Raw genomic sequence first — 27,323 nt, 5'->3', positions numbered from 1 at the left:
TGTTTACTCTTTTTTCCATTGAATTGAGGGGGTTGGGTCAGTGAAACATAGGTTCCATTAAAAAGCATTTACATGGCCCCAGTTAAAGATGAACAGTTGTGACAGTGATTTATAAGCCATCATTAAAGTGGAAGATTTGTTGTCTTTCCACAGAAGCCTCTTTTAGCATTAAGCACTTTTGGTCTTTTCCCTGGGATTTAGCGGCAGGATGTCCAGTTATAAAATAGTTTTCTATCGATCTGTACTGTTGAGTTCTTAACTGTAGCTTATTTTCACTTTGATTTTGAAATCCATAAATGCCAGTCATGGCTTTTAGGAGCTAAAATCATTGGCACAGAAATTTAAATGAAAAGTGATAAATGAGGGCTGCCAGTGGCTACTGCTATTTCTTCAGCCAGACACAAACACCATGACCGTAGTCCTTAATAGGATAGTGTGCCCGATTTTAAATTAACTGTGACAAATTAGGTAGGAAGTTAATTACCATCTTGGATTAAGAGTAAGATGTTGATTGGAAAAGACATCATAAAGTTATGTTGGTTTTTTTTTTTTTAACCTTAATGCCTAACTCAGTTGAAATATCAGAAAATAAGAATGTAGGAATGCCCAAATAATGATCATCTTTACTGCCATTATGGACATTTGCTATGTATGCCTTTGAGGAAATAGATCAGGAAACAGATGAAGGTGACTTTCTTCCAAAAATAGATCTGTAAGCATAAGAAAGATGCTTTAGAGTTTGGGTCCCTGCATTGTGGAAAGGAGGGAAAGGAAGTGCATATATCTACATCATTCCTGACTAGATATTAGAGATCCTGTCAACTGTTCTCATGGCAGAAAGTGCCAGAATGAACAATCGGTTTTTAAGTGAATGTGACCTTAAAGATGAAGAAAAGTTATAAATCATGTAACTCCTTAACAAGGCCCTTATTATTTCCCTTTAAGTCAACTTCACTGAGAGATATAAGTGACCATTCTCATCTTTACACATTTATTGGATGATAGCTTCTACTATTGGTCTATTTCTTCTTTTCTTTTTTTGTGTTGGAAAATGTTTCAAGAAAGAACAATTTGTTTTATGTCTCTGAAGTTAGAAGAGTTGAGTTCAAATCTTGGGTCAGTCAATTTGAAAAATTTGCTTAGCTCTCTCTCTCCTTCAGTTTTGTTTTTTTTTTTTTGTTTTAGTTTTTCCAACTATAAAAATAAGTGTATTAGACTGACTGATGTTTATGATCTCTTAAATTTACATCAAGATTTAAAATTTTCTCCATTTCTGAGTACTATTTACAGCTTTTTTTATTTTTTCATTTCATAAGGTTTTGGTACTTCTTTAAAATCTTGCCTTCATCTGAAAAACTATAGGACTATTTTTAATTTTTCTCTTATTTCTAAACTCATATTGATTATATATATATATATATATATATATATAATGCTCTGTGTGTGTGCATTTCTGTGTTTGCATGTTAGCTCCTCTAGTAGACTGTAAACTCTTTAAGGGTAAGGATTGTGTTATGCCTCTGCAAAAGAACTTGGTGTTCGTCCTAAAGAATTTTAGTTCCCCTCCCAAATAATCTATTATTTTAAGTTAGGCTGCTGCTTTTCTACTAGACTGTTTCAAAGAAGCTTTTTTTTTCCTAAACCCAGTGTCAATTCCAAGTCCAAAGTAATAAGGGATGGCTATAGGCTGAGAAATGTAAATCAACAAGATAAAACAGTGATTTCATAGCTATGTGACTATATGAATAAAATTTAATAAAGATGACCCTGAAAGTATGTATAAGAAAACTCCTGTTATTGCCAGGTTAAGACCCCCAATAGATAGCTACTCTGAGAGATAATTTCTAGTTCTAATGATCACAAGCCATATCCAATAAATTTCACAATGGAATATATCTAGTTAACATCTTCTCAAAAGTAACTAAGCAATTAAATTATCCAATTAAAATCTTTAGTTTTTAAAGAGGAATACTTACAAGGGTAGTATAGTAAAAATACTTGGCCCCAAAACATTCCTCTTTCTCAAGTAATTTGTACAAACAGAGTCTAGGGAAAGTGGACTCAAGCTTAAAGAACATTTGTCAAAGAGGTCACCTCTACTCCATGATTGAATGGAATGTTTTGTGTTCTTTTATTTTTTCCCTACATGGAGTCCTCATGAAGTTTCCTTGAAGCTACCTTTTCTCAATGTGTCAAGTTTGTTCTTTCCCTCCTGACAAAGATACTGACAGCCATTCCTATTTCATAAACACTCCTAAAATGCTGATGGATAATCTCATCTTTCAAAATTCACAAGTTCCAGGGAGGTGGGTACAGACAGAAACTCTGTACTCATCCCCCAATGAATCCTATCCTCTAGTGGATAACAGCCTTAAAAAATAATAGTACTTATACAAAAACAGTGAGATATTATATAATAGAAAATAAATTATTTTGTAGGTAACAGATCTGAGTCCATATTCTAGTTATTGGACCTTTCAGAATTTTCATCCATAAAATGAGGGAGATAAACTAAAAGATCTCAAAATTACCTTCTAATAATAAAATATTTGAAATAAAAAAATAATACAGTATGCTCTATAATGGCTTCTATAGAAACCCCCTTAATTTGCCAATTGATTTCAACTCCAGTTGCACAAAGATCCTTAAGGGAAAGGACTGTTTTATTTTTGTTTTTAACCTTTGTAATAACAGTGCCTGGTACATGGTAGAAGCTTAATAAATGCTAGTTGAATTAAATTTGGATTACTTCTAACAACATACCTGTGAGGCAGGTATTACAGGTTCTCTCTCTTCCTCTCCAACCCCCAAATCTATTTACAGTTGAGGAAACTGAAATTGAGAATTTACATGGCTCACCTTGGTCACATACATGGTGACTATTGAAGGTAGACTTGAAACCCTTTTAAGATTTTTCTCCAAACTGCTAGAAAGTCTCTTAGAAATAAAATAAAGAAAAAGAGGTTGATGGATATGTGTGTGTGTACATATATATACACACACACACACACATATATCTCCACATATATGAAAAGTATAGATATATACACACATACATTATGGATTATACATACATATTATATCTATTCTTTGCCATCACAAATCTGTAAATGCAAAACTAATTCCCAGGAGTTTCCTTCATTTTACAGGAAATTATGTGGAAAGCAGGGCCTAGAGGAGTGAAGGAACTTGTCCAAGGTCAAAGAAAGTTGACGATGGAATTCAGACAAGAACCCAATTCTCTGTGACAGAAATCGTTTTGAGGAATGTAGAGGGCACTGAGATGACAAGTAATGTTTACTGCTTTCTAAAGAATGCACTTTTGTTCCCATTAACATAGTTCTAACCTTGCACAAATTACATGACAACTGAAAAATCTCAAAAGTAAGGTCAATATACACACATATACGTTTCGAGTTAGCTGACATCTTTCTGGGTGTGAATAAAACATTCCAAAATTATTCAAAAGATACAAGTTTGCTGTGTACTCAGAAATAGCGAGTTTTGTGTTTCAATTTTAGATTTAAAGCTTTACCCATGACTCTTGGCAAAAGAAGGAATTCTGAAAATTCATTTCAGAAAATGCAGGAATGAAGAATCTCCCCCCCCAACCCCCCCCCCATTACTTCCTTGTTTCTGTTCCGGGTACCACCATCTTCTAACTGACAACCTAAAAGTCATTCTTGACTCATGATCTCGCATCTCTATAAACATACTCTCAGCCTGACACATGTGAAAGGCTTGGGGTCTAATCAATCCTTTGGTCAGTACAGTTTAAAGATGCTACTCCTACTTACGAGTATCTTAAAATTTAATTTAATCAGAGAGAGTGCATGACTATGTTTGGATGAGTTTAACTCCTTCCTAAACTTCAGAAATTATCTTTAAAAGAAACAGGCTGGAATCAAGCATTGGGGAAAATTCACGGACATATTTCAAACTACAGTTAGTCAATTCGCCAATACAAATTAATAACCATCAGTCTATTGGAATGTAGAGTTCCTGACTCATCTCCAGTGTGATTGTCAATTTATGTGTATGTATTTGTATAGGTAGCTAAATGGTCACCCTAGTGGATAGGATGCTGGGTCAATGTCACGTCAGGCAAACACTAGCAGACACATTTCCTCTCTCTAGGATCCCGGGCACTTTTTTTCCTCAGCTTCAGTTTCCTCATCTATAAAATGGATGCAGTAATAGTGCCTGTCTTCCAGAGTTATTGTGAGAATTATATGAAATCACATATGTAAAACAATTTGCATATAAATGCTAGCTAGTGCTGTCATCGTCCTTGGGCAAAGTTAGACGCTCTAAAAATAATTTAAAATGAAACTATGGACAATAATATTCTCCCTTTACCTGGCTAAATTGTTTTGGTATGTAAATAACCTCTGATGGAGACCTCAGCCTTCACCTTAAATAGAGAAACCATTGGGTTGAGGTCAAAAGTGTCAACACCAACACAATGTGCCTGTTTGTTGATAACTGGTAAATCTTCAACATCGTTGTAAATACCCTCTGAGTGTTCGTGGGGGAATTCTAATTTCTTTCAAGAGATATTTGAGCTTGGAATCAAGCTATGCTCTATTAAATTTTATAACTGCCCCCCTATCTATTTACTTTTTTAGTGAGTGTTTGTTTTTCAGGGACTTTAGAATGTTTTTCAGAAGATGAAATCAGTAATCAGGAACAGGGAAAGTAGCCAAGAAGAGCTGCCTGTGATCATGGATTTGTGAGCATTTGTATCCTGGGTTTTGCTATTTAGCTGCATGTTGAAATATAATTGATGTACTTTCATGAAATGTAAATAGGCATGGCTTATCTCAAAGAACTCTCTTCATGAGGCTTTGCAGTCGAGCTCTGACAAATTGAATTAATGAGTGTTATTTGATTTTTTAGCCCCTTGAAAATACATTTTCTCCTTTCTTAGCTCTCCTTTCATTCAACAAGAAATTTCCACTTCACAGGTATTTTTTAATGACTCAGTATGAGGGGGGAAATGGACTTAAATGATATTAAGAATCACTCAAGGCATTTTTGACCAATACTAATGACAAAGTGATACAATCTGAGATCCTAACTCAAGAGGAAAGTCCAAAAAGAATGATATTTCAGATAAATTAGATTTTAGAAAAGAGACTAAAATAAAATTTGATCATTGAGGAAATGAAAAACAGCTTCAAAAGTAAAAAGACTTGGGGGGAGAAAAAGCACCTTATTAGAAGTCTGTGAAAAGCATTAGGCTACAAATGAAAGAAGAGTCTATGCTAAAAATAACTCATATAACTGTTCTGTAGCTGACAAAATAAAAGCAGCCCTCAGAAGAAACAAAGTATCTTTGGTATTAAAAATTATTTATCTCATTTTGATTTGTGAACATGATGTATTTCCCAAACAGCCTTCCCCCTTACAAAGTGCAATCCCTGAGAGTTTATCGAATGTTAGTCAAAAAGAGCAACTTGGCATTAATACTAAAATTGACCATAATATTTGACTGGGATTTTGTTGCCATTAAGTTTTGACATCTTTTATTAATATTAGAAGATTTCCTTAAAATGGTCTTCTCTTGGCTCTGCTGATCTTATTCTGGATTACTTCATACGAGCCTTTCCATATTTCTTTAAAATTTTCAAATATGACATTCCTTGTTGAGCAATAATATTTATTTAATTGTATTCCTGTTTCATCATTTGTTTGGGCATTAACGAAACATCTTTTGAAAGACTACACACATGAGGAGACAGAGAAGGCCATAAAATAAAACAGCTCAGATATAAAGTTCAAATGAGTTATACTGAAAAACAAAATAAGAGAACTTTGGACAGATAGTAAGTTAACAAAATAAAACACTATGTCCTAAGGTAAGGAATAAGTGAAACCACTTCTTGTAACAGCATATACATGTATATATTCTCATTGCATTAATCTCTGTACATGCCTTCATTACTGCCCACTCATGCTATTGCAATAGTCTTCACTTAGATTTTCCTATCTTGCCCTTCCTCTTTCTCCAATTTATCCTTCATAATTCTAGAAGAATAAATTTCCATACCTCTGGCCATTTCACTGTACTGCTCATTATTACTAGATAAAACCTTAGTGCTGCTCTTTTTAATCTCTAACTAACTTGGAATACTCTCTTGGTAAACACACCCTAGCCTTTTCTTCCTTCATGCCATTTTTGTGCTATACCTTGTAAAGAAAATGCCTTCCCTCATTTCTTAATTGATAAAATTCCTAGTAACCCTTCAAAGCTGAATTTCAGAGCTTCCTTTTCCAAATAGATGACTTTTCCCCTCAGAGACAATATGTCGCTTTTGATTAATAAATACTCCTCTAATGCACATCATACTATATTATAAATTAGTGTTATCTTTCTAGGTGACTTGCCTTCCTTTCCCCTTCTCTTTAGGAATATAAGATCCATAAGGAAATGGATCACATTAAATCTCAATTCTTATGTCTGCCCAAGTTTCAAGCTAGTTCTTTTCATATAGGAGTTTGACACATGTTGAACTTAAATGAATTGAATTATCAAGTTATATTTGGAATTAGAGTACATTATTTTTTTCCTTTTTTAAGCTAATTGGCCTAAGAGATATTTTGACACCCTTAATTTTTTTCTTATTTCATCAAATATTTACCAATTTTATTTAATTATACTAAAACAATACAATTATAAAATAATTTTAACAATCATTTTTTAAAATTCCAAGTTCCAAATTTTCTTCTTCCTCCCCTTCATCTCTTCACTCCTTAAAAAAGCAAGTACTTTGGTTTTGATTATACAAATGAAGATATTCAAAACATTTTATATTAGTCATATCAAAGAGGAATACAAAAACAAAAGAAAAGAAAAACTTTTCAAAAAGTATCATTCAGTCTGTATTCAAAGTTCATCAGTTCTCTTTCTGGAGGGTTATAACATTTTTCTTCAAGGGTCTTTTGAAATTGTCTTGGATCATTCTCTTGACAATAGTATCTAAGTCTTTCACAGATATTCTCACTTGATCATAGTGTATGATCTTCATGATACATTGCTATAATCTTTTTTCTCTAATTCTTGCAGCAATATTCTAATAGTACTATTTTATCATTATTAAAATATTGATACAAAAAATTGAAATATGGTAGCTAGACTCTTTTTTCTATCATGACTGTCAGGTAATACAATCTTTCCTAAATTATCTCTCATTGATCTATTTTCCATGTCAGTTGTTTTTCCTATGAAATAGTTCACATTTTTTACTATTTGTTTTCATTCTTTTGACTTTTTCTTATTATTTCTTGATATCTCGTAATGTCATTGATTTCCACTTGCCCAATTCTAATTTTTATTATTTTCTACAGTTAACTTTTATATCTCTTTTTCCATTTGGCCAATTCTTTTTTTTTTTTTAATGGTATTGTTTTCTTAATGCCTTTTGTACCTCCTTAACCAACCTGTTAATTCACTTTTCATAATTTTCTTTCTTTGCATTTGTTTCTCATATACTGTCACTCTTATTTGAGTTGTGAAAAAAATTATTTTACCTATTCCAGAAAATCCTAAATATGTTTGTACACAATGCATATGTATATATATTTTTTTTCTTTGAGGCATTACTTTTAGCTGTTTTGTCTTCTAAATTTCTAAATGATTTTCTTTGTCACTATATATCTCTTCATTGTCAAGTGTTTTGTTGTTGTTGGCTTACTTTTCTACCCTATTTCTTTATTTGGAACTCCATGTCTCTGTTCCTACTGTTGGGGTGGGATGCATGTAGTAGGACTCGATTTCAAGCTTAGGGCTTTCTCACAGATTTTGAGAGGTATCTCTTTGCAACTGGAGATTTTTGGTTCTTCCAAATTTCTGTGATCTAGGTTGAAGTACAATCAGTACTCTATTAGTCTATTCTCTGGTTCTTGCCTAGCAAGAGCCTTTTGTAACTTGAAATTGCAATTTGTATTACCCCTCAGCATTGCCAATTCTTTTGAAGCAGAAGTGATACTGCTCCTCAGTTCTTCCACTTCCTCTTGCCTGGAAGTACTCCTCTCTACCCTTAAACTATAATCCAGACATAGGCAAAAGTAATGAAGTTTCCAAATAGCATCTGTTCTCATAACCAAAACCAAGGGGTAACCAGTGCTGTCTTTCTGACCACTTAACAAGTTCCATTACCATCTCTGTCTTGTTCCTGAAGCTACTGCTTCTATCACATCCATTATTTTTTCATCTACAGGACCTTTAGGCTAGCCTCATCACCTAAGTCACAGATCTCTCTGACCTTATATCTCATCTTGAGCTAGAAGGATATTCCACCTGAACCTTTTTTTGACCCTGATACTCCATGATTTGACATAAGACATTATCAAGTTTTTTGGAGGGTAATATTGGGAAAGATCACCTGGGTGCTTCTCTACTCTACCATCTTGGCTCCTGAATCACACTTTTGAAATATTTTTTACTGCTTCTTTTAAAACAAACCTATAAAAGCTATTAAATCAAGAATCGTAAGTGCCTAATTGTAATAAACTACAAATAAATCACTAAAACTAAATGCTATCCACATAAGAGTTTTGGAGGAACTCAGAAATTAAGCACTAGAGTAACTTGGATATTGATATTGTCAGTAAAGATTATTTTTATCACCAATGTCCTTAGCAAGGCATAAAGGATGTCTTTGACATCCTCCTACCTCCCTTTTTTTCTCTATTCTTTTCCCCCTCTACTGATTTGCCCTTTTTTAACTGTCTAAGATTTCCTCTGCCAGATCAAGGTCCAATTAGTGGTCCCTCACTAGGCTTACTCTTCCCCAAACTACCACCACACTACATCTATTCTCTTCATCTTATTTTCCCATACCCTTTTTTATTCTTGAGTTTAAGATGACTGACACACTTAAACCTTGGGATTTTCTTGAGTCATCTTCTCTTTAGTGATACATAGATGAGGGAGAAGATGTTTTTAAGTTTTATTCTAGATTGGTGATATTGTCACTGGGTTGTGACATGATGTGGCATATAGGCACAGATTCAGTAAACTAGTATTCTCGTCTTGGCTGCAATATTATTTTTAAACCACATTATTTAGTCTCAGTTTCCTGATTTGCGAAAATAGGGTTGGGCACAATACTCTCCAATGTCCCTTCCAGCTCAAAAAATTTAGTGGTTCTATGTGATAACCATGTGAGAATATAGCATAATTGCTCTAAGGCAAAAGTTCTTATCTTTGTGAGTATGTAATAGTCATATTTAGAAATCTGGCAAAACCTGTGAACCCTTTCTATGAATGTTCTGAAATACATGAAATAACATATAAAGCTTTTAAAAAGGAAATCAATTATGTTGCTATGAAGTTACCAAAATGTTTTAATACCAAATTAATGGACCCCTGTTTAAGATCACCTGTTCTGAAGGTAACTCTACAAATGCTTTATAATTATATAAAAGTTTTTTTGAAAAGATAAAATGTCACCACATGTTAAAATTTGCCTAAACTCATCTGGGTTCTGAGTAAACTGTCACTCTATTCCGATTCTAATAATTGATCCTATAAACAGAGTAACCACTTGGTAAACCATTAAAGGCAAAATATTATACTTATATCAGTGGAAAGGGCATGGACTCTGGATCCAAAAGACCAGTCTTCACATCATGCCTTGGATGGCTTACTATCTACATGACTTTAAATTACTTAGCCTTCAAATTTCTTCATCTGTGAAATTAAGAGGTTAGACTATATGGCCTCTGAGATCCATTCCAGCTCAAGATGTATAAACATATAATTCTGTGTTCCCTACTCCAACATTTACCATCAATCCCAGCCTAGAACTGTATTCATTAGTGTTATCTTGCAGTTTTTTTTTAAAAAGAAAAGTAATTAAATCAGTGGTATACTTTAATAAATAAATTAATGAAATCAATAATGGTTTGAATGTGGCATTTTTTATTGTTATATTATCAACTTAGAAACATATACATATAATTAGCAACTTACCGGAACACTCAAATAAGATCGAGGGTACAACATGTATAATGAAATGTGACATTTATTTAAAGAACATCGATTATTAGGTATTAACATTGACTTCTTTAATGCGGTTGGCTGTGATATCTCAAATCTATTAGATAATTACCCTTTTTACATTTCATTAATGTAAATAATCATTTGGTTTCTACAAATCTTCAGTTGAGATAATCAATTCATTTGTGAAATTCCGTGCCATTTTGTAACTCATATACTCCCCTACTAAACATAATTTCCAAAATGTTTTAAGTTAGGCTTAGGGAAAAAATCTTTTAATTGTTCTCATTCCCATTGTCGTTTTAGAACTATTTCAACAAAATCCTATCATTTCATGAGCTAATGTAAGTAAAAGGACTCTGAAGATTTCAAAGTGTCATACAAATACTCAGAATATACTTACTACTTATTACTTAGGAGATACAACCTAGAGAGCTGTCAAAATCGCAGAGAGACTGAGATGCTTGCCCAGGATCAAATAGCTAATAGGTGTCAGGGGCAGGTTTGGATTCATGTTTTGTGATTCACATCAAGTACACTACGGACAATGCTATGCTGTCTTTACATAAATATATGTTATTATGTGGTTCGGTATTCCAAGCTGAAGGCCATCAAAGTCAAGAACCTTTATAGAGAAATATTAGAAAAATTCAAATGATTTTTTGTCTCTGAAATAACAGGGTAAATTTGCCTTTAAAAATTAAGTGTCATTTGTGATATTTGTACACTACACACAAATTTACTGTATATTATCATGACTTTTTTATATTATGTCCTAATGAAAAATGACATTTAAAGCAATTACTGAGTCTTTTCATGTCAACCACTAAAATGAACAAAAGATGCTATGAGAAAACTGGTTTGGAGGGAAAGAGGGTATAGGAAGTGACAAATAAAATGACTGAGAAACAATATAACAAAAGTATTGAGCTGCTTGGCTGAACATAATGCCAGTGTCTTAATGTCTTTGGGGGAAAAGAGCAATAGACTTAAAAAAAAATAATTCTTAGTAAGAAAATTGCCAATTTCTAGCATTCTGTGTCATTAATATTTTGGATATGCTAATAAGTTAAAACCTTGTATTTATTATATTGTTTATTTAAACAAAGGAAAATGATATAATTTTTATTTAGACACGTCAATAACAGTAACAATTAGCACATTAAATTAGCTTTTACTGGAAAATTTGCTGGACTTAGTGATTCATACCTTTAATATCTTCTTCAGGGGAGGATCTCTGGATCTCTGGAGCTCAGCAAGTCAGAATACAAAGGGGCTGTCAAGTAGTTGTCAAAATTAAGTCTAGCATTAATACAGTGAACCTCAAAATTGGTAATCCTTTAATATTCTTAAGAGGTATAAAATTGCCCATATTAGAAATTGAGTAAGTCAAAATTCTTGTGACAATCAAAGTGAGATCAGACTTGTTAGTCAGCCTTAAAGTACCAGGCAGGATAACATAGGGAGACTTAGTTAAAAAAGCATATTATTAATGGAAATCTATATCTAATCCTAATCTGTTTTATTACTATCATCTAACTTGGTACCATAGAATAACTAGGGTCAACCTCTTCTATATCTACCTGGAAAGTCATTTGGTATAGAATTATAATTTTAACTATTATAAATTAAAACACTAGTGCTTGGCACAGTGATTTTCATCACTGTGTGAAGTGCTTCATTCATTCTTCCCCCAAAGTAGATAGTAAGAATATATTCTTTTTATTCATTCTTTCATGCATTCATTCATTTTAATACTAGTTATTCCATTAGAGAATAAATACTGAAAAAGGATTTATTAAGTGCTTATTATATGCCAAGTGACAGCCATGCCAAATATGAATCAATATGCTAAACCTGGGGATACAAACACAAAAGCAAAAGCAGTGCCAGTTCAAGGAGCATATACTCTAAAAGTGAAAGACAAAACATAAGTAGAATGATGACCAGGGGACAGACTGACATCTCTTACAGAAACAGTGTCAGAGTTGATATGATCATATTTCAAAGGAGAGGGAAGCAGCAGTGAGAGGTTGCCCAAGATCAGGGATTACCTCCAAGAATGACTAGGACTTGCCATTTGCGGTGCCCATCTACCAGGTCAGAGAGGTCTCAGGGTCAAAAATCTGGACTATACCAAGGATAAGTGGCTTTCTCAAGGTCAGAATCTAATACATTTCTGAGATCAGATTTTGAACTCAGATCTTTCTAACTGAAATCAGCCAATATCTATTGTACCAGCAGGCTGGTAAATATGCTAAACATGACATGGGTAATTAGATGTATAATGGTGCAGTTATTAATCAATAGGGGAAATAGCCATGCCTTGAGATAGAATTCCATTTTGTCATTTGGATGAACATTAAGGACCACTAAGATTGGGACTTCTTAGAGAGGGGAATCATATACTCCTGTGCCCAACACAGGATTATACACCCACACAAATGTCCCAGTTTTCACTGGACTTACTTACCAACCTCTGCTATACTTTTTAACAACTCCAATTTCATTATTTAACAACTCCAACGCTCTTGTTGAAATGCTCCACAGACACCTATATGTATTGAAAAACGTGACCAGAATTTATCTAGATTCGCTCCTGTGAGTTTCAAAATGTTGTCTCCATGGGAACTGCATCACCTAGTATGCCTCAGGTTTGGGATTGGTCTTGAATTGGACCAATCCCGTGCTAGGGAGGGGCCACGCCCCCCCTATTCCCAAAGGTGGGATTGGTCTCTATAAGGACCAATCTCGCTCCTGGGAGGGACCTTGGAATCTGAGAAGATGGGGGTGGGGGGGTTTGAGGGGCTCTAGTTAATTTCAGGTAGGAACTCTGGTGGCCTTTTTTTCTTTTAATACAGTTTTTTAAAAAGATCAGAGAGTCTGACAGTTCTTTTCAGTCTTCTCACACCAAAGAGGAAAAACTGTGATTGTCTAGACCTGTACTTTCTAGGTCCGAGATTCCCTTAACCAGAACCATGACGACTGCTCAAAAACTAGCACAGATGATAATCTTTTTCTGCCCCATCCTCAGTCTCAGCCTGCTGAAGAGACATCAATACCCTTAGCTCTCAGTATCTCCTGAAACCAGGTTAGTGGCTATTGAAGTACAGTTACATGTACCTCGCATGTAGCAAACGGAACCATGAGATAACCAGGCAAAATGGCATTTCCCAAAAGCCAGCTCTTGTAGAGAGAAGATCCCTGGGCTACCAGATGAGGCAGGCTTCCATGGTCTGGAATGGAAGCCTCATTATCTAGCAGAGTCCCTGTTTGTTAAGAGCACTCATTCCCGAGGGACCAGGGCAAGCATGGTTACAGAAGCCTCGTGTTTTCTACCCAATCGTGCCGGAGGGAGGTCCAATCCTCTATCACCCCACCCAGAATAGGCCACTCTGGACAACAGGTGATTTTATAACCGTATGTATGTCATCTGTTCAGTAGCAAGGAGTCAGAGGCAAGCACCTGCTTTTCGAAAACAGCATGAGTGGCTGCTGTGGGGAGCTTGCCATCCAGACACCCATCTGGAGTTTATTCTGCCGCCACTTTGGTGCCTCCCCACGTAAATTATAAGGTATTTGGCCTGGAAATCAGGTTGTATAATCTGACTCCAAACACCCTCTCCAGTCTTATTATTCCCCAATCTCAACCTGACCTTTCTGAAATCTTCTTCCCTCTGATATTTCCCACTACTGAGATCCTTCCTTTCCTAGGAAAATCAGCTGTAATTCCCATTCTATTTATGTTTTTATGCTTGTCTTTTCTAGAATGAGCATCATGTGGGGAGGAGGATGAGGGAGTAGAATGCATTAAGACATCATTTCATCAACATGCAGAACTCCAGGTGAAAATGCCTCGCATTGACTGCAGATGGTCAATTAATCTGTAACTTCATCTTAGACAATTCCCTACTCACCGAGTCCATCGTCACATAACACTTATTTTGTTATAACTTCTATGCAATTATTTCTTATTTTCCCTAAGTTCCATGAGGACGGGTATCTATTTCTGAGTGTTTTCTTTCATCTTTTGTTCCTAGCATGTAATTTAGAAAAATGAAGTTTGTAAATGTTAACTAAGTAAATGTTATATTGATTTGAATTTAATTCACTAATGTCTTTCTTTATAGCAAGATATGTCCCATTGTCCTTTGGAAAGTTAATTCTAGTGGGTCTGGTTATCAAAGGGGGCTGATGGTGCAGATGCTGATGGGGAACTGATTCAGCCTTCCCCCACTTAGTATCCAAGAGTCAATCCTTGAATCCTTTGTAGTACTTTATCCTTGATAGCTATAAGGTGATTTTTTTAGTGCTTCCTGTGCGCTCTGGCTAATGGTATAAATACCATAATAAGATGTTGCCTACTCTGAAAGAGTCTATAGTCTAATGGAAGACAAAACTGAAATGACTTCAGCTCTGCATCATTTCACTGAACAAAAATGACCATTTTGGAATTCTCGGTAGTTTTTAACTAAAGCAACACTGAAGACGTTTATGTCCTATAACTGTATTTGGTTTAGTAAACCTCAACTGTTAGAATTTGGAGCGTATATTGGTCACTGTTTTCTCCACATCGGAATTTCTAATCAATTTTAACAACCATTAATTATATGTGCTAGGAACTGTCATGAGTGCTTGAAATACAATGAAAAAGCAGGACAGTCAATCAAATCACATCTAATGAGGGAGATAATATGTAAATAAATAGGTTATGTACCAAAATAATAGGAGCGATGGTTTTAGTGCCTGAGTTATTGGGATAGACCTCTTGCAGAAAATGGGATTTAAGCTGAGTCTTAAAGGAGCCAGGGTTTCTGAAAGGCAGAGGCAGAGAGCAAGAGCATTGTAGGCATGGTCAAGCCAGCACAAAAGCACAAAGATGGGACATGGAACTCTGTGTATAAATAATAGCAAATAAGGCCAATATTTTGCATGATATAAGAAGGGGGAATGACTAGAAATGACCAAATTCTGAAGAGCTTTAAATCCAAAATAAAACCTCTTGTGCTTGATCCTAGAAGTAATACTGAAAAAATCACTAGAGTTCATTGTTAAAGAGAACCATTAGAGTAAGAAGTAGAATTAAGTGAACAAAATATTCTGATATTATCTAAGGGGGAATTCACCCTTATGTTCCAAAAGTATTATTTGTTAGTGCCTAATTTTGACTATGCTGATTGTAATCCACCCCCCAAAATGGTGTTCAAATTACTTTTATAAAAGGATAGAATCCTAATTTTCCACTGCAGTATACTAACTACTGAAACAGGTGGTTAATAAATTAACCAAAGCTAATCAATCTATTATTGATTGGTTTTAATGTAACCACAAAGTCCTTTAATGATGCTTTATCTCATATATATTTCATTAAATGGGAGATTTCATTTGTTACCTACATACTGATTAAAAATGGATAAAAATGCAAATTATATTCTTTGCTTAGAGCAGAGTTAAAAAGAAAATATGTATACATACTGAATGTAGAAACTTAATTATAGGAGCAGTCTGTGCATTAAAAAGAGTTCATTTTTTCAATAATTCAAACATTTTATAAATATTACCCAAGGCATAAGCAGGCAGAGTTATAATCTCCATTTTGCTTTGAATCAGAAAACCAAAGTAGAAAGAGTCAGTAAATCAAAGGTGGTTAGAATTAGAATCTAGAATTTCTAATTTTGTCTTTAGTTTTTGTTTCTGGTTATTCAGTGTTTGAATATCTCTATATAAGATATGCTTTAAAAGATGATCTGATCATTTAGTCGAATAATTATAGAATAACTTCTGTTTATGGTTATAGAATATTTTTCAAATTTCCAGAACATTAGAGGAAAAATTATTGGGGACTTAATTATGCTGCAAAATGTTGACTAACAATCTAATTTTTATATTGCTATAAATAATAATAACTTACAAATAATGATGTAAATTTATTGTTTTGTTTGCTATTAAGATTACTTAGTTAATATTAGTAATTAGTTGAATTATTAGTATCACAAAAGCACACATCTGAGTATGTCACTTCCCCATTCAGGAATCTTTAGTGGCTTCCAGTTGCTTCTAGAATAAAAAACAAAACAAAACTATTTGGCATTTAAAAATTTTATTATCTGATTTTAATCTGTACTTCTAGATTTAATCTATATTGTTTCTCCTAACTCACTCTCAGTTGTATCCAAATTAATCTGTATGTTATTCCTTATACATTCCTTTTGATTTTGCTTTTTCATAGTCTATGACCTATGCCTGGAATGTTTCTCTCCTCATCTTTATCTCCTGGAATCTCTAATTCCATTTAAGACTTAGAATAAGTGCCACCTTCTAAATTAAGCCCTTTTTTATCCTCCCCTAGCCACAAATTGCTTTATTTCTCATCTACATATATTTCTGTTTATATTTAAGTGTGCACATTCCTTCTTCCTATTATGATGCAAGTTCCATGAAATTAGCAACCATTTGTCCTTTGCCTTTCAGTTCTCTGGATTCCATGGATTTTCACTCACTTTCTCTTGTGCTTTGAATAATCTGTTTTCTCACCTGGAACTCCTAGTGCCCCTAATTTTCTTCAGGATGAAGCTGAAAATCTGACTTCTAAAAGGAGATATCCTTGGTCTTCATACTGCTATTATTTTCTCTCTAAAATGGTCTTCCAGGGGGCAGCTGGGTGGCTCAGTGAATGAAGAGCCAAGCCTAGAGACAAGAGGTCCTAGGTTCAAATCTTTCCTTGGACACTTCCTAGCTCTGTGACCCTGGGCAAGTCACTTGACCCCCATTGCCTAGCCCTTACTGCTTTCCTGCCTTGGAACCAATACATAGTATTGATTCCAAGACTGAAGGTAAGGGGTTAAAAAATAATAATTTTTAAAAGTAGTCTTCCATTTGTATTTTGTGCATATACTTATTTATTTACATGTTGTTTTCACATTAAAATCTGAACTTCTTTAGAATAAGTATTCTATTTATGCTTTTCTTGTTTATCTGTCTCAGTGTCTGTAGCTTAATAAATGTTTTCTTGATTGCCTGACTGATTACCTGGCACATAGTAAATATTTAATAAAATTCGGGGTTTTAAACTGAATTGAATACCTGATATTTATAGTGTACTAAGGTTTTAAAATCTAAACCTTACAAATAGCCCCATGAGATTATATTATCTCATTTTGCAGACAATGGAAAATATTTCAATTGATATGATATCTAGAATCCCAAAGCTAGTGAATCTAAATGAAGGATTTGAACCAAGTTTCCTCATTCCTACTTCAGTCAGGAAAAGGCCTCATGAAGAAAATCACCCTGCTTCTTGGAGGAAGTACTCTGAAGTTTGGTTCTGGAATGAATAATTAGAGGAAGTAAGGAAGAGAATGAATCATTTACATGTATACAGTTAAAGAAGTGTGACTTGGAATTAAGATGGAAAACACTCAGTGAATGCAGGTCAAAATAGGCAATTCTAACAATGGAATTTAGATAATATCTTTGACTCCTGGGAAAAGGTGAAAATAGAGTGCCTTTGGTGCTTGAGTGATGGGAAGAATGTGTGAATTCAGGGCTATCAGAGCTATACATATAACAATACAATTACAAGCATATTATCCTATTTTGTCTTTTAATACTTTTAAATGGCCAGTTTGCATTTTTAAATATAGTAACTCAGAAAGCTTATTTATGGGCTTTAAGAGAAAGAGTTTAGTGAGAATATATTCTATTAGAGGTCATAAGAGAGAACCTTCCATAGAGGAGTTCCATCACAAAGACACAGAGGTGGGAGATAAAATATGAGGAGCAAGAATGTATCACAATGTGGAAGGGACAATATTGTGCAATAAAGTTGAAAAGACAGTTTAGGGTCAGGTTGGGGAGGGCTTTCAAAGATAAACATAGAAATATATATTTACCCTGGGAAAATACTATGGAACTATATTGGAGTTGATGTAGTAGGGGAGTGGCATGGTCATTATACTCAAGGAAAATGCTTTTGGAATCTGAGCAAGAGATGGATTGGAGTGAGGAAAGATTGAAGCAAGCTAAATAACTAACTTGGATGGGAAACATTTTGTAAATATAAAAAAATATGGCCAGTTCTACCAGGGGGATTTATATGACAATGTCCTTGATCATTAGGAAGCCTTTTATGCTTGTGTCACGATAATACTGTTTTGACAGCAGATACACACATATGTATAGAAGAATATAATAACCTAGAAGAAAGTGATGACAGGATTTTCTCTCTCTCTCTCTCTCTCTCTCTCTCTCTCTCTCTCTCTCTCTCTCTCTCTCTCTCTCTCTCTCTCTCTCTCTCTCCCCCCTTCCTCTTTCTCCTCCTCTCTCTTTGTCTCTTCTCTCTCTTTCAGACACACACATGCACACACACATACACACATGTACACATACTTTTTTCTATATTATGGTTCTATAGCAAAGCAAAAGGGAGGCATAATATGGACAACCCAGGTATTGTAGTATAATGAAAGAAAAGATACAAAAGGTATTAGAAAAGTCTCTTGGCTCTCTGAATGGATTAATTAAAAGAAATAATAGAGGGTAGGAGAAAAGTATTTGCATGTGGAGACAATATCCACACTAATTAATCAGATCATATCACAGATGTATTGAAATAGCTAACTTTTTATTGTGCCTCATCTGGTGTTGACTTTTTTTTGTCTTAAAATGTTTATTCATAGAAGCCTGAACTCTTTTACTTGATCTGAAGGCTAAATTTTCTTCTATTAGTATCTTAACTGTTACTTTATGTGCTTATGCTCAAGATCATTGAGTTTTCTTTCTCCTGAGATTTTTAGTAATTTTACTCTCCCCCCCACTTAGTTTTCCCTATTGCTCATTTTCTGACTTCTTCCCTTTGATGATGATTTCTTTCTAGACTTGATCTCAAGTAATTCAGCCTCCTTCCAACTTGTATAATTCATGGTTTGCAAATCTTATTCTCTACCCCAAATAATTTCAGTGGAGAGCAGACCTGGTCTTGGCTAGATTCATTCCCTCAGTCTCAGTGAATTGCCACACAGGCATCAATTTTCTGGCACAGAGACACATAGGGCTGTTGTTCTGCCACCATAGACTGAGAAAATATCTGATCTCCAAAGTTTGGATCTCCACGTTACTAAAAAGGAGTAGAGTGGAGGTAAGTGATACAGAGCTGAATTCTGTGACAAGCCCAGTGAATCTTTTTATGCAGCCCTGGTGCCAGGAAAATGGTGGGTAGTAAGAGAGGGAATTCTGAGTGAGTAGGAATTAGGGATCATTGACCTTCTCTAGTGTTAGTTCACTGAGTTTTTACTTTGGGTTTTTAATGTCCTAGATCTTGGAGACAGCTGCTTTATCTCTGGTACATAGTTCCTATTTTGGAAAGGTTTGAGGATAGTAAGGAATAGAGAAAATGCCTAGTCTTTCATATTGTTGATTATAAATGCAAGTTTCCAATAACCTTCTAATTGGTCCCCCTGCTTCAAATTTTTTTCCCTCCTGAATCCATTCTCCACACAGCTTGTCAAAGTAATTCTCCCAAAGTACAGGTTCAATCCCATCATTCTCATACTCAATAAACTCTAGTAGGTCCCTGTTGCATCTCAGATCAAACATAAACTCCTGACACATTTAAATTTAATCAGATCCTGAACTTAGCTGACCTTTCTAGGCTTATTATGCATTATGCCCCATCAGAAACTCTCATAGTTTGGCCAGTCCTCCTTCTCTTCCTTATACATCAAGCTCCATTGCCTATTTGTCTAACTTTGCAGAGACTATCTTCCAAAACTAGAATATACTTCCTCCCACAGAATGAGCAATTTTTCCTCTTTTAATTTCTTCCTCTTAAAATCCCTTCTTTCAAAATTCATCTTAAGGTCTATTTTCTACATAAAGGATTTTCTGATTCCTCTAACTACTACTGCTTCCTGCACCCACAAAAAATACCTTGTATTTTATTTTTATATATTTTTGTACATAAATATGCAGATGTTGTCTCCTATCAAAATATGAATTTCTCGAAGGCAGAAATCATTTCAATTTTGCTTTTGAATCCCCAGTACCTACTATTATTACTTCTTCAGTTACAATATGTTTAATAAGCTGACAGCTAGATAGTATAATGGCTAGAGTGCTGGATCTAAGGTCAGGAAAACCCAGATTCAAATCTGTCCTCAAACATTGTGTCCCTGAGCAAGTAATTTAACCCTATTTGCCTCAGTTTCCTCAGCTACAAAATGAACAAGGGAAGGAAATTGCAAAGCACTCCAGTATCTTTGACCAGGAAACCCCAAATGGGATCAAAAAGAGTTGGACATGACTCAAAGAACTGAATGGTTAGATAACTTTTATCCTCATTATTGTTTTGTGAAAGTACTCATAAAAACTTATGGAAAATATGTTATATTTTCCAAGTTGCTTCCATTTGGAAAAATTCAGAAGTCAGTGATATGACTTGAAAGAAAACAGTTCAAAAACACTGATTGTTCCATGAAAGAAAATCCTCAGATAAGAATTTCTGGTAAATCTAGCAGCCATCATGTCCTAAACCTCTTAAAGAATTGTTCATTGGAAAGGAGGGAAAGCAGAAGTAATCTATATTCAGTCTCTTTTAAAAAGGGATTACTAAAATAATTTTCTGGGATGAGGCAAAGAAAATAAGATGCAAAGATGTTAGAGTACAAATCCTTCAAGGTATTCCTGTAGGAGGTGATGTATTCAGTATTTTTCAGAAATATAGTGCTTTGTACATAATAAATCTCAGGACATGGAAGCAGAAAGCTGTGTTTTATGCTATTCAGTGCTTTCCATTCTGAGTGATACTTCATTAGCTTTATATGAATACAGTGGTGTTTTTTATGTCCGTTTTATTTGTGCATACACAATAAGCTAGGTAGTATCTCTGTTCCTTAAAGCTTCTGCTAGATATAAAAAGCAACCACTTTAAAATGAAATGCTCTAAACTGCCTGACATAGATAATAAAAATAAACTCTAGTAGGTTTATAGTTGTGAAAAATAGAAAGAAAATAAATAAGTGATGAATGCTAGAGGTGCCTAGAAAGATATCTGAAATAGCAACTACTGCCAAAAGAGAAAGTGCACAAACATGAGTTTTTACTTTAGCTTCAGGTCAGTGGTTTAATGTCATCTACCAGATGTGAGGTATTTCAGCATAATAGAAATATCAATATATTGTTTCGTACTTAAACTTCTATATGATAAATAAAATAGTGTCACTTTGGAAAGGCAACAAAATATGCACAAAGTGAATCCCTCTGCTACCAAAATCGTTATAAAAATAGAATGTTTCCCTTCTGGAAAAATATTATTTTGCAATCAGTTTTTCTGGGTCTACAATGTTAGCTTGCCAGTAGTCTTGGAAATTATCTAGCCCCGTCCTTTCATAAATTGGAACAATATAGAGTACTTGGTTCATAATTACAGAACCTGTGTTCAAATCCAACATTTGAAGCTTTTTGCCCATGGTCAAGTCATTTATCCTCCCCAAACCTCCTAGATAGATAAATTGTACATATCTGTGTGTGTGTGTATCAGACAGAAAGAGGTGGGGAGAGAGTGAGAGAGAGAATCTTACAAATCCCTATTTACAAGGACCAAGTTAAATGTCTCCCTGAAAGGTTGACAAAGTAATCAAGTTGTCCCCAGGATTAGATTCACCTAGGGAGTTAAAATTCAAGCTGTGTCTCCCCTGGAATAGCTTCCTAGTGGTCTCTGGACTTATTGATGGGACTTCTTGATCTTGGAATGGAAAAAAAAATTCCACAAGATATAGAAGGGGCTCTTCATACTTAGCAGATGTCCCAAAATCTTGTAAGTTGCTACACCTGCTAAACATAAGTTTTTCTACAAAGCGTTGAAGTGGGGGTTGATATTTACCCAAACTAAATATTTTACATTTTATGACATATTCTTTCTATATGATGGCAAACTAAATCTCCCTTTAATAGCTGTTGAATGACCTATGAGTATCTCATTTCATTCCAACATTGAATCATTAACCAACAGCAATCACTAATGCTCAGAGAAGCCTGAATCTTGCTGCCTGGCAGAGTTGTGTGGGACTATTTATTTATAAACTGCAAAGCATTATATAGATGTGTAACAATTATTATTCCTCCACAAAAATTCCTACTCAGTCACATGATGGAGATTATGCTGAAATCTCAACTGTGCTAATTTAAGACGTATCTTTAGGTGTTGTCTTATCATATACTTTGTAAAGACCAGACAAGCTAAGCAAGAAGACCCATCACAAGAAGACTGACAATGAGCTAAATTTTTGCCAGTTACATGAACCTGGGACATGAATTATAGAATGATTCTAGGTCCTATGTAGTCCCATTCAGTCTCTACAATTATGTAGATTAAAAATTAATATCCAAAATACTCCAAGTATTGTATTGAATAAGATTTATGAAATAATAACTTGAAGCAAAAAAAAAAGAAAAGAAAAGGCTAGAGAAAAAAAAGCGAGAGCTCACTCAGCCATGAGCATGGGAAAAAGAGAGCGAGGGCAGGGAAAACATCCAACTATATATACACATAACATAAACATGAAGACAAAAGGGAAAGGGATTCTGGGAGATGAAGTTCAAGGATACAAAATTTTCTGATTACACACAATGTAGGTAGAATAGTAGGAAGAAATAGCTCTAAAAAGAAGAGCTAGAAAAAATGCCCAGAAATAAGTGTTTTATTCATAGAACAGCCAGGAAGTCAGTTACTGATCAGTATGCATGGAGAGATTTATAGTAATAGAGGGGAGGGGGAAGAGGAAAAGATAAGTTATGAAGAGTTTTAAATGCCAAACAGAAAATTTTTCATTTGATCCTGGAGGCAACAGGGAACCACTGGAATATACTGAATAGGAAAGTGACATTGTCAGATTTGTGCTCTAAGGAAACAATTTTGATAACTGAATGGAAGACTGGAATGAGGAGAGACTAATTGAAGGGAAATTGACTAGTAGGTTATTTGCAATAATCTAAGCATGAGATGATGAGGACATACACCAAAGTGATGGCAATATTGGAGGAGATGTGTCATAATCAAGGAATACTGCAAAATTGAAATCAATATGCCTTGGAGGTGAAAAATAGACTTTGTCAACAATTTTCTGAAGTCTTAGTTACTGCATTAATCAGTGGTGAGTACTTTTTTTAGAATTTTATTTTTGTTATGAACTTAATGACCATCAACAAATATAAATATAAATAAGAAACTATTACTTTCTACTATATAGTTTGTTTAAATGTATCTTAAATTTAATATAGTAACAGAATTTCCATTTGTGGCCCCTTCTGAATATTTTGTCCTATGTACATTTGAAATTTCATTAATATATTTTGGTTTTACATCACATAAATTTCCTTCTTTTCTTCCCATTACCCCCTCCCAGAGAGTCATTCTGTGTAACAAATATTTTTTAGAGTGAAATGGAAGAAAAACAGCAAATTCAATCACTAATTTTCAAATTGAAATTATATTTTTATAAATATATTCAGGTGTGAATCTCCTAGCACTTGATAAAAGGTGCTTTTTAAATATATCTTCTTTGGTACTACTCTTATTCTTGCACAAGATACTTTCAGTTATCTTGTGGTTTTTCTTACCATGACATTGTTGTAGACATGGTATATGTTGTTTTCTTGCTTCTATTTAACTTATTCTGCCTCAGTTCATGTCTTTTCATATTCCTTTTATTTAGCATATTCACAATTTTATGGTATATTACATTTCTATGAGTTAATTTGTTTGGCCATGCCTCTAATTGATTGAAATCTACCTTTTTTTTTCAGTTCTTCACTTCCATTTAAAAAGTACTCCTAAAAATTCTTGGGTATGTATGAGGATTTTCTTCTCATCAATGACATCATTGGAATATAGTTCTAGTAATGGGACCTCCAAGTCAAAGAGATTGGCCATTTTACTCATTTTATTTGCATAGTTACAAGCATCTTTCCAAAATGGTAATACTAAATTATAGCTCCATCAAAAAATGCTCATCTGCCTACCTAGCTTCCTACCCCCTCCTACATTGACTATACCCACCCTCTCTGCTACATTGCTCAATGTGGAGCAAAATGTCAGCATTTTCTAAATACTTTAAAAAATTGTCGGACTGATTATTTTTTGCTTTTCTCTCTCTTCTTTTGTATGTTCAGCACTACCCACTAACAATACCCCTCCTCACCCATAGATGTTCTCCCTTATAACATAAATATATACAAGAAAAGCAATTAAATATGTTGGCCATATCAGAAAACATATTTCATTCTATATATCCATTTCATCATTTCTCTGCCGAAAGGAAGGAAGCATCCTTTATCAACAGTTTTCTAAAGTCATTATTGCTTATGTAATTAGTGAAATTTCTATAGTCTTTCAAAACTGTTTTTCTTTATTTATGGTACAAATTATTCTTCTGGTTCTGCTTATTTCATTCTTCATTAGTCAATCATTCCTGCCTTCTCAGAATTCAACACATTTATTGTTTTTGTATGGTACAACAATATTCACACTGTAGAAGATCATTTAAAGATGATTCTTCAAATGGTGAAAAGCCAATTTATTTACAATTATTTCCTGCAACAAAAAACTGACATATTAGATAGATATAGACATATAGGTAGACATTGGTAAAATCAATATCTAGATATACATGTATATTCATATTTACATATATGTGTGTATAATTTTCTTATAGATCACATAAACTCTCTTTGACCTCTCTGAAGCATTTGCTTAGCAAAAGTATTACACGGTCAATAGTGAAAATAATTTATCAACATTGGGGTCACAATTTCAGATTATTTTTAAGATGATTTGAGCAATTCATCTGAACTCTTTCCCTGTATTTACCATCACAAAATGATCATTATCTTCTATCATCATTTTCAGAAGTTTAACTATTGAAAAGCAATTACCACTGAGAGAAAGCTTCAATATTCCAGTTTCCATTTCAGTCACCAAAATATAATCTTGTTGCAAGGCAGACTGGTAACTAACTGGTAACTGGTAACTAATTGTAATTTAGAGTACTAGTTTATTTACAAAATATTATATTGGAAAATGAAAGATGAATTTGAATAATTCATAAAAAAGCAAAAAAATCAGGTAAGGATAGGGTGAGTTTAATGCAAGCTGTAGCTACACCAGATCATCTCAAAGCATTTCTTGATGGAACAAGAAAGGTAAAAAAAATGTAAAAATGAAACAAGTCATGATATAATTATAATTCTAGATTTCTATTTGTTACAATAGTAGCTCAACATTAGTCTCTGGTGTACTGAGATAAATACCATCATCATATGAGAAAATAAAGTTGGAATAGATTATTAGAGCTGACCAAACACTTCAAAGAGAAATTCATGGCAAATATGATATAGTGTTAAAGACATCCAGATGTGCATTCAAATCATATTAAAGATAGGAATATTACATAAGAAATAGTAGACATCCTAGATCATGGGTTTTTGTTACTATGGACAGAGTAGTGCACTAAAATTTTTAGTAATAATGATCAGGACAATCAACCAAATGGACTGTCTTCACCTATTATACTGAGCATCTATTGCATGATGGTGAACCTTTTAAAGATGGAGTGTCAGGCCCTTCCCCCACCCCACTCCCCAAACTGAATGCTATGCCTCCACCCCAAGACCACATGCCATGCCCCCCTTACCCCACATAGGGGAGGGAGAAAGTGCACCCATTGGGCTGCTGGGCAGAGGGGCAGGTCATTTGAGAAATGTCCTCAACACAGGTGAAGAAAGGGAGGGAAATAGCCAAATGCTCTGCTTCCCTCCAGCTCTGCTGCCTGTGAGCTGTCTACCTTACCCACTGTGTGCTCCCAGTGGGCTGCTGGGCAGTGGTGGGGGAAATGTGAAAAAATGTCAGGCACAGGGGAGAGGGGGAGGGGAGCAACTCTGCCTGAGTCCCTCTGACTAGTAACAAACTTTGGAAGGGGGTGAAAGGAGGAAGGCAGCTGAGTGCCTAAAAAAGAGCACTCTGCATGCTATCTTTGGCATCCATGCCATAGGTTCACCATCACTGACCTCATCCATCATACCATGAAGGTAATCCTGTGTTGTCAATGCCTATACCTCTACACTGATGGAGAGGGAGGCAAATAAGCATCAATTCTCTTTGACACTGTCTAAGAGCTGGTGGCTTTTCTTCATTTAAGCACTGCCACTTGAAAAGAAGTACCGCCTAACTTTATTAATTTAGTTTTATTGGAGATAGAGCATTGTGCCTGGATTCAGGAAGATTTGAGTTTAAATCTAGCCCAAGTCACTTATTAATTATGAAAAATAACTGAATAATAGTAATAATAGTATATATTATGCTGTAGGTATTGTGCTAAACACTGTATAATTATTAACTAATTTGAGCCTGTAATACCAAGATTTTAGGAAGGGAAAACACATAAGGATTAACATTTAAATATTTTGTATTTATTTGAGATTGGGGAGAGGATTTGGAGGAAGGAAAGTGAGGGAGAGGATGATCTTATCTTTATACCCTTAATTTTAACTCCTAAATTAACAAATCTATCTAACTACACTAATATTCTAAAGGCAAATCTAACAGGGAGACTGGATCTTACAAGAGTCTCTGGGAGCCAAAACAGGAATCCAAGGTGAAATGTCCACACATGATAACTCCTCCAAGTTGAAGACAGCTCCTCAATCCCTGACTAGAAAATGATTGAAGAATAAATCCTCACCACAGCCAAAGCATCTTCACAGGCTAGCGTCTTGGGAACTGATCTTCTGACAGATTCACCCATACTTCTCTCTCCTTTCCTCTTCAGATCCACAGTCAGTTTCAACTGAATCCCAAAGATTCTAAAACTCCCAGACTCATAAGATTCCAGCCACATGCTCCTGTCCATCAAACCCTTGCAACTCATAACTACAAGCCTCATAATAATCTTGTGAGATAGGTGGTATTATTATCCTCATTTTATAGATGAGAAAACTGAGATAAACAGATGAAGTGACTTGCCCAGAGTTTAACAGCTTTTAAGTTGTGGCGGCCAAATTTGAATTCAGGTTTTCCTAACACCAAGTCTAACAGTATATCTGTTGTATTATCTACCTCATAGAATTAGAAATGTGGGGATTAAAATTTAGGCATTTGACTAAAATATGAGATTTATAGATTAATATTGTGGTCACCGATTAAAAGATAATATAGTTCAAGTCAAGTGACTTGTTATAGCTTACAAAAAGGTGGAAAGAGTGAAAGTAGAGAAATGTAAGAAGAGGATAGAGAAAATATCTAACCTATCACACTAAATGTTGCTCTG

General features: G+C 34.5%; 1 protein-coding gene and 2 long non-coding RNA genes across 6 annotated transcripts in view; 2 read left to right on the top strand and 1 right to left on the bottom strand.

Moving 5' to 3' along the window:
* EPHA6 (EPH receptor A6) overlaps positions 1-27,323 on the top strand; it is a 1,223,915-nt gene that overhangs the window by 601,495 nt on the left and 595,097 nt on the right. The gene's annotated exons all lie outside the window — the stretch shown is intronic.
* On the top strand, positions 12,781-15,061 carry LOC103106846 (uncharacterized). Of its 2 annotated transcripts, none has more exons than XR_471088.3 (3): positions 12,781-13,097; positions 13,448-13,580; positions 13,774-15,061. It is a non-coding gene; the product is annotated as an uncharacterized LOC103106846 (long non-coding RNA). The 2 variants fall into 2 exon arrangements; XR_001624054.2 differs by having other exon boundaries at positions 12,783-13,097; positions 13,451-13,580.
* Positions 24,390-26,835, bottom strand: LOC103106737 (uncharacterized). The gene is made up of 2 exons (XR_471087.2): positions 26,619-26,835; positions 24,390-24,592 (listed from the first exon to the last, which is right to left on the bottom strand). It is a non-coding gene; the product is annotated as an uncharacterized LOC103106737 (long non-coding RNA).

This window comes from Monodelphis domestica, chromosome 8 (assembly GCF_027887165.1).
Source record: "Monodelphis domestica isolate mMonDom1 chromosome 8, mMonDom1.pri, whole genome shotgun sequence".
In the NCBI taxonomy this organism is placed as follows: domain Eukaryota; kingdom Metazoa; phylum Chordata; class Mammalia; order Didelphimorphia; family Didelphidae; genus Monodelphis; species Monodelphis domestica.
The sequence above is the reverse complement of the archived record's forward strand: the minus strand, read 5'-3'. Positions and strand labels throughout refer to the sequence as shown.